The sequence below is a fragment of the Salvia miltiorrhiza genome, chromosome 5, assembly GCF_028751815.1.
Source record: "Salvia miltiorrhiza cultivar Shanhuang (shh) chromosome 5, IMPLAD_Smil_shh, whole genome shotgun sequence".
Classification (NCBI taxonomy): Eukaryota; Viridiplantae; Streptophyta; class Magnoliopsida; order Lamiales; family Lamiaceae; genus Salvia; species Salvia miltiorrhiza.
The window spans coordinates 23,747,583-23,755,507 of record NC_080391.1 but is presented as its reverse complement, the minus strand read 5'-3'; the positions used below and the strand labels follow the sequence as shown (position 1 = coordinate 23,755,507).

The following is a 7,925-nucleotide window of genomic DNA, read 5'->3' as shown; positions in this document are numbered from 1 at the left end:
TAATAGAAAATAAGGAAAAAAGAAAGATAAAATTAAAGGAATTTTTTTTATTATTATTATTCATTTTACCATAATAAATTTATCAATAAAAAATATATTAAGACTAATCCCTAAAAATAAACTAGGTGTGTACAACAAGTATAAGGCCAACTTGACAAATATTGTTTTCGAGCGGAAGCAAGCTGGGTACTCATGTTTTATACTTTATTCGTTTCAATATAAGTGTCTCATTTTTTATAATGGGACGTCCAAATATAAATATCTCATTTTTTTTATAATATATTCTCTCTTTATACCTAATATTTAAATAATTTTCATCAAACTCACTTTATCTATTTTCTACATTTTTTTTAATTTTTGTGTCCAAAAATTATGGAATATTTATATTGGGACGGAGGAAGTATAGTAGAATGTTATCAATCGTTATGCATTCTAACTTTTCTGGTTTTTGTTAGAAATACATTGTAGCATTTGTGCGATTAAATAACTTTATTCGCAATACTTACAATATTAAAAATATATATATATATATATATCGACAATAAGTGGGGAAAAAAATTAAGGGTAGGGAGAATCTCGGAGCAGTTTTATTTGTGCGTATAAAAAGTCAATGCGATCACAACTAAAAGTAAAAGCTAGTGCTGCGCCGTCTGTGGGAATCGAACCCACGACCACGTGGTTAAAAGCCACGCGCTCTACCAGCTGAGCTAAGACGGCTATACGACAAAAACATGTTAAACTTTTATCTATTCTTTAATTATCGTACACTGCCAATTTATTTAAAGTTTTCAATTAAAATACATTTCCATTAGTTAAATAGAATTGTTGCAAAATTATGATTTTGGTCAAAAGTAGATTAATTTTAGTGCACATATGTGATATGTATTATTTTCTGCAAGTTTATCAAATGGTATTTGTAGCGGTGGACTTTTTTTTTATATATAAATTAATAAAATTAAATAAAAAAAATTAAAAATTGCGTCGCAGGGGACTCGAACCAAAATTTTTAGCTTTAGGCATTAATCCCCTACCACTTGGCCAAGATACACACGTAGTGGTGGACCGGTGGACTTCTACAATTGAGTAAGATAGACTCCAGCAACCTGGTAAGATTACAAAAGACGCGTAAGGAGGAATAGACCCTGATAAGCTCGCTTAAGGATTACAAAAGACGTGTCACTAAGACCGACAAAACACGTCGGAGTTGGACATGTAAGGAGAAAGAGACGCTGATAAGCTCGCTTAAGGAGTTGGTGGTGCAAGGTTGGAAATAGGATAATGGTTTTAGGGCGGGGTATCTCACTAAACTAGAGGAGGCGATGAGGAACGTATTTCCCGAAACCGATTTGAAGGGTGTTCCGCACATCAACTCTAAGATATGTGCGTGGAAAAAAACTACTATAGCTTGTCGGCGATGCTAGGACGCAGCGGGATCAAATTTAATAGCAACATCGATCACATGATTGATTGCACGAATGAGCAATGGGAGCAAATTCTCAAGGTACTTTTCAAACGTGGCTTTATTCTCTTGTTGGCAATGAAACTAATGCTATTCATACGTGTTCCTTTGCTTTGTTGCAGTGTGATCCAAATGCAAGATTGATGAGGTATAAGTCATGGCCTTTGTTGGAGGATTGGAAGGAGGTTTTTGGAAAGGATCGAGCGACCGGGGAGCACGCGGAAAACGTTATGGATGTTGTGAATGAAATGCAACGCCACGAAAACATCTCACGACTCACTCCCAAATCAAATTACCATGTTAATCTCGACGACATACCTGACCCTAAAATGGTCGAGGAAAGTGTAGGGCAAAGTAGCCTTGGGAGAACTAGCAAGGAGACGAACACTGGTGTAGTTGGTGGAAGAAAGCGCAAAGCACGCGAAGATCTGAGTGGTGCATGTGAGGTGCTTCGCGAAATCAACCGTACCACTGATAAGAGACTCGAGAGCTTGGCCAATCGCATTGGCTATGAGTTCGACATGGGTTAAGGTTGAACCTCCTTAAGGTTACAAAAATCATTACTGCATTAAAACTGATAGATGATTAAGGTTGAGCCTCCTTAATCTTTCGACCCCAATCTCACAAACTAATCATTTTCAGTTTTGCAAGTTTAGAGCCTAATAATATACTTCACAATGGTAAGGAGATGTTTACAATGAGTGAAAGATTAGATAGATAAACATAAGAGCCAATAGTGAAAACTACCAATTTGTTTAGTGAGAGATAAAAAAGAGGCAATTATGAAAATGGGCCACTTTAGTCTGGTAAAGATATTATTAATCAAAACTACGAAAACATACAAACTATAGCCACTTTTTCATTAAATGGATAAGTTTGCCCTAATTGAAAAAAAAAAAAAAAAAGGGGTTCAACCCTAATTCTATGCAAATTTTCAAATACTAATTCCTAAATATTAGTATAAATATAATTTATCAACACAAGTGAACGCCCCTTTACAGAACAAAGACATGTATAAGATCCAATCTTACTCATGAGAGCACAAACCAAAAAATTGGGAAATAATCATAACAATCAGCAAAGAAACTGCTACACAACATAAAATCAGCTCTAAAAACTTCACAGCATTAACAACATAACAGCCTAGAATCTGTGAGCAAGCTTCAGACAAAGAAACTTAACCAGGTATCACATTTCACTTTCCTTTGAGATTCAGCAAAGCTTCTAACAAAATTGTAACTAAACTACTAACAGAAAATATCCATCGTATATCGCATATTAGTAAAACAAAAGAAAAAAGTCTTGCTTTCAAGAATAGAGAAATGATAGCTTTCACTAGTTATCATACTTGTCTTGTCTCTTTCTTCTCAGTTAGACTCCATGCCTTGTAGAATTGTTAATTTAATTTATATATATATATAACTTCCTAGTTTCTAGTTTAAATCACACTAAACAAGCATAGAAACCATTGGAATCTGCTCAGCAGAACCGATTATGAATGTTTAAACGAAGGAGTTAATTGTCATAAGTTGCATCAGCCAAAAAGTGATTCTACTCTACTGAAAACCAACTATACAAGTCCAGGCAGAGTTATAGAAGGAACATTATTATTGGTATTCAATCACAACATATTGGGCTATAATCTACAATCACGCTCCAGACAAGGAAACTTGCACTCGTTTTATCTTATTGCAGTTTTTTAGGATAAAGTCCAATAAATTTAGCCAAGTGACTATGAGAAGATATCATGCTAAAAAAAGTAAACTAGACAATCACTCAGAAAAGTACGGCTCAAAGAGAATAAAGAATGATGGATCCTTTTACTTGCACCTTTCTACCTGCCAGACTACATGTATTGTCGAAACACTCTGTTTAATATCATCAAACACTGATATAATGTGTATTTAACTAACTGAAAATCATATAGCAGTTCTCCTTTATTTTTCACACCATATGAACATGCAAGCCAATCAAAGCTGACATGTGAAATAGCATACAAATGAATGTAAAAAATAACTAAGTTTACTAACTGAAATTATCCATGAATGTATCTAACATCAATGACAGCCATTCAGTGTTGCAACTCAAAGTAAACCAACTTTTTTAGGTGTGTTTTTAACAGCATAAGTATATCGATCACCATTTGTCAGCCGTACTAGCACACAACAATCTACGAGCATGCTCTAGATATAGAAACTCAACCTTATCTTATATATTTCAGACATATATCAAACAAAATTATGCATGTTATGCTAGCGGCAACTAAACTCAAAACCTTAAAGATAGTAATAGATAACAATTGTAGTATTTCTTCACTTATACTTCATTGGAAAAGAGTGCCATAGAAGGATAGTTCACCATTACACATGAAAACACAGAAGAGTTTACGAGAGGGTTACAATAACTCGAATCGAGAAAATCATCAACCAGAGAATTCCCTATTTTTTGATGCTCTTACCTCCAGCATCACTACCCCCTGCCGCCTGAGCTGCCTTCTTCGCGGTCTTCTCCTGAAGCGCCTTCGCGTCTCTGTTTGATCACAAGGGCAGACACGAAAGCATGATATTATTAGATAAAAGATCCAACTACAAAAACAAAAGAACTGAATTGGTGTGTGCCACACCAGCTACATATCGTCATCTAAATGTTAAATCCAACAGCCACAACAATACTATTTCCCAATCATAAACAATCTTGTGTACATAAATTCATCTAAAAGTCAAATCTAACAGCAAGGATGATACCATATGTCAATGATGAAAAAATCAAAATCACATGTTTGTGCAAAAATTAATCTAAAGATTAAATCTAAACAATCAAAATCACATAATTGTAGAAACGAAAAATCCAAATCTGCATATCAGTACTGGACATATCAATACATCAATCAAGGAACAAGGCTGGTTCTACAGAAAGCTAATCTCACACATTACAATTGAATACAAAGAATTTACAAATCAACGAGGCTGGAAACACAATGAATTAGGTCAATCTTAAAGCATAACACGATATTGTATACTACAACAAATCACCATGGCATTCAGATCATAGCAAAATCAGAATATAATAACAAAACAAGAAAAAAAAAATGAATCTTGTAAAAATCAGAATATAATATCAAAATAATTATAAAATAAAGGGGCACCTTTCACGACGCTGCTCAGGGGTCAACCCATCATCTTTATTTTTGTTTTTGGCATTACGAGCTTGAGCTCTTTCTCGATCTTTTTCCCTTTGATTTCCTCGTTACTTGCAGTTAAGAATACAACAACAACAACAACAACAAAGTTTAAGAAAATAAAAGGATAGAGTAGAGAAATTAATTAAAATCTGTAGGGTTAGCGATTAGCAGATTAATAATTTCACGATATAAAAAATCTACACAAATTGTTGCACAAGAATCAGAAGAAGGGGAGAAGAATGGAAGGATATGAGTCATGGTGAAACGACGCCGGAGCAGTCGGAGAAGAAATTCCGAGTTTAGAGAGAGAGAGAGGGGTATTGAAAACAACTGGATGGACAGAATTTGTGGGAGCCTCAAACTTATATCAATCTTTTTTAGTTTTGTAGTTGACTTTTTAAAGAGATTAATTGAGGCTGCGGGGTCAGCTACTTGATACTAGGAAAAATAGGAAAAAAATTCCACCCAAAGGTAAATTCGAATTTTGCATCGTAAATATATCCAGTAAAACGTGAATTCATTGTAAATTTTATGATTTAAGGATTAGAGGTGGTTCTTATTCTATCCGATAAATAATTGAATTTATTTAAATCATTTTGAATGGTATATTTTTATTTATGATATCAATTTTAATCTATATTAAAAATCCTATGAACTTTGTAAATTCTTGTATCAACTAAAAAATACTATGAACTTCGTAAACTTTTCGTGTATGGATGACACCGATCGGATTGGGTCAGAGATGGATCGCGGGTCAGGGCCGATCAAGGTATCCAACATATAAAAACAAATCATTGTTTTCTTCCCTAAACCCTAGCCGCACACCCCTCTTCCTTCTTTCTCTCTTCTCTCACTCATCTCACATATGTGCTCGTTGTTGCGTTGTTGCACGGCGTGCCTGATGGCTTCGTAGCCACATCGCTGGCGGTTCATTCCCCTCAACTCCGTAATTATATAGTGACCCGCGCTTAGACCCGCCGGACATTCAATCAGATTCATCCGACCCGCGCTTCGACTCTTATCTTCCGTACACTTGATCTCAGAAGAGACTAACTCTATGATTTGTAAATTGATTTGGTTTTTATCGATTTTAAATGCAAAATACTACTCCCTCCGTCCCATTAAAGTTTACCACATTTCTTTTTTGGTCTATCCCATTAAAGTTGGCCACTTTCTTAAAATGAAAATATTTAATTTAATTAAACCTAATTAATTAATCTAATTAAAATTTCTAACTAAACTTAAACTTTAATTAAATAAGGAGCCCTCAATAAAAAACACACACACAAAACACACACTCAGCCTCCCCCACCCCCACCCCCGCCGCCCGCCCCCTCGCCACCCCCATGCTCTCTCTCTCTCTCTCAACCTCCCCCTCCCTCGCAATCACCCCCAAAACTCCACTGCTGCCTCTCTCCCCCGCCGGAGCATTCGCCACAAGGAGGAGTCATGGCCGCCGCACCTATCACCCCATCACCATCTCTCTCGCCCCGACGGAGGAGGGTCTCCCTCCTCTCTGTCTTCCTCCGAGTCTCTTCGCCTGCTCTGGACGGGACGGCGGCGACCACCGACACAACACGTCTGTCCCCTGCCGCCGCCACCTCCCTCATCTCTCTCCTCTCTCTCTTCCTCTGAATCTCTTCACCTGCTCCGGACAGGACGACGGCAGAGCCACTGCTATCGCCATGCCCTAGATCCCCAATTCACAACTCACGAAAGTAAGCTTACCCAGATCTGTGATTTGGGACAATGGCGCACTCGAATTATTTTTGGGATGAATTGTTTCTTCCTTGAATTGTTTATGTGATTTGGATTGTTTTCTTGAATTGTTTATGTGAATTGTTTCTTGAATTGGGAGGGAGACGAGGGTGGCAGCGACTTTGCCGGATGAGGGGGTGGTTGATGCCGGCGACTTCGCCGGAGGTGGTGGCGGTGGATGAAGAAGAAAGTGAAAGGAGAAAGAAATTATTTTAATTAACTCAATAATTTTGGTGGGCCACACTCAATTAAAACATAACACTCAATTTCTTAATCTTCGTGCCGAAAAGAATGTGGCCATGTTTATTGGGACGGAGGGAGTATGTTATATAAAGATAAGATATCGTAAACTACTCAAAAAAGGTAATCGTGCATATATCTAACCTAATTAAATTAGTGGTTACATTTGATTCCTAATTCTAATTTAAATGGGCGTGTTTGCTATAATTCAACCTCATAGAAAGTTTCATGGATAATGCTATATATTTAGATAATATAGAATGCATGCGAATAAGTCAATAATTTTTCTGGGTAAATCAACGTTTCGCATGAACAAAACATCTCATCTTATTCAAATCCTGGAAAGAGCGAGTTTTTTTTAACATATTCAATAGATACGTCTATTCATGAGTTTTATTGGTTTATTCGTATAATTTATTGATTTATTCGTTATTATCCATTATCTCAATATATAGCATTCTCCATGGAACCACACCCGATATATATGGGGTTAGGTCTTATTGAGAATTTATATTTTCGTGAGAAATGAGAATAATGAACAAAATTTATGAATTCGACAAATAAACAACATAATTGATGAACATACATATCTATTTATATGTTTAAATTCTCGCCACCTTTAGGATTCAAACCCTAAATCAAAATTCTTATGCATAAAAAATATTGACTTGTCCATCAAAAGGAAATGACATGTTCACGATTGTTCAGACAAATTCTCTCTCTCTCTCTCTCTCTCTCTCTCTCTCTCTCTCTCTCTCTCTCTCTCTCTCTCTCGCTTGCTTGTATGTAATAATGTAAATGTATGAATTCCATATAGAAGACGTATGAATTCGTTGTGTAAATGTATAAATTGCTAAAATTAAATTTTTCGTTACATATTAGATTCGAATTCAGGAACATGAATTCAATTAACAATATGATGAATCAACCATAGATCTTCATGATTTAAAGGCTGAAAATGATTCATATTTCACCCAAAAAAAAAAAAAATAGTTCCTATTTATATCATTGCATTAATGAAAAAATATCATTTGCAAAGTATCATTTGTATTTAAAAAGTATCAATTATTATTTAGAAAATACTATTTTATTTATATCAATTTTATGTGAATGATTTTATTTGTTATTGATAAAAGTATTACTTATATATTTTTCTTTACTTATAAAAGTATCATTTATTATTAATAAAATTGTCATATTGTTAGTAAAAATATCATTTACATGTGATAACTGAATTGAGCAAAGTAGGAAGGAAAAAAAATGGATTGGGACAAACGGTAAAGCAAG

At 35.2% G+C, this 7,925-nt stretch overlaps 1 non-coding gene across 1 annotated transcript; it reads right to left on the bottom strand.

Annotated features, from left to right (window-relative positions):
• Positions 1-644: 644 nt before the first annotated feature.
• On the bottom strand, positions 645-717 carry TRNAK-UUU (transfer RNA lysine (anticodon UUU)). Its single transcript has one exon. It is a non-coding gene; the product is annotated as a tRNA-Lys (tRNA).
• Positions 718-7,925: the final 7,208 nt, after the last annotated feature.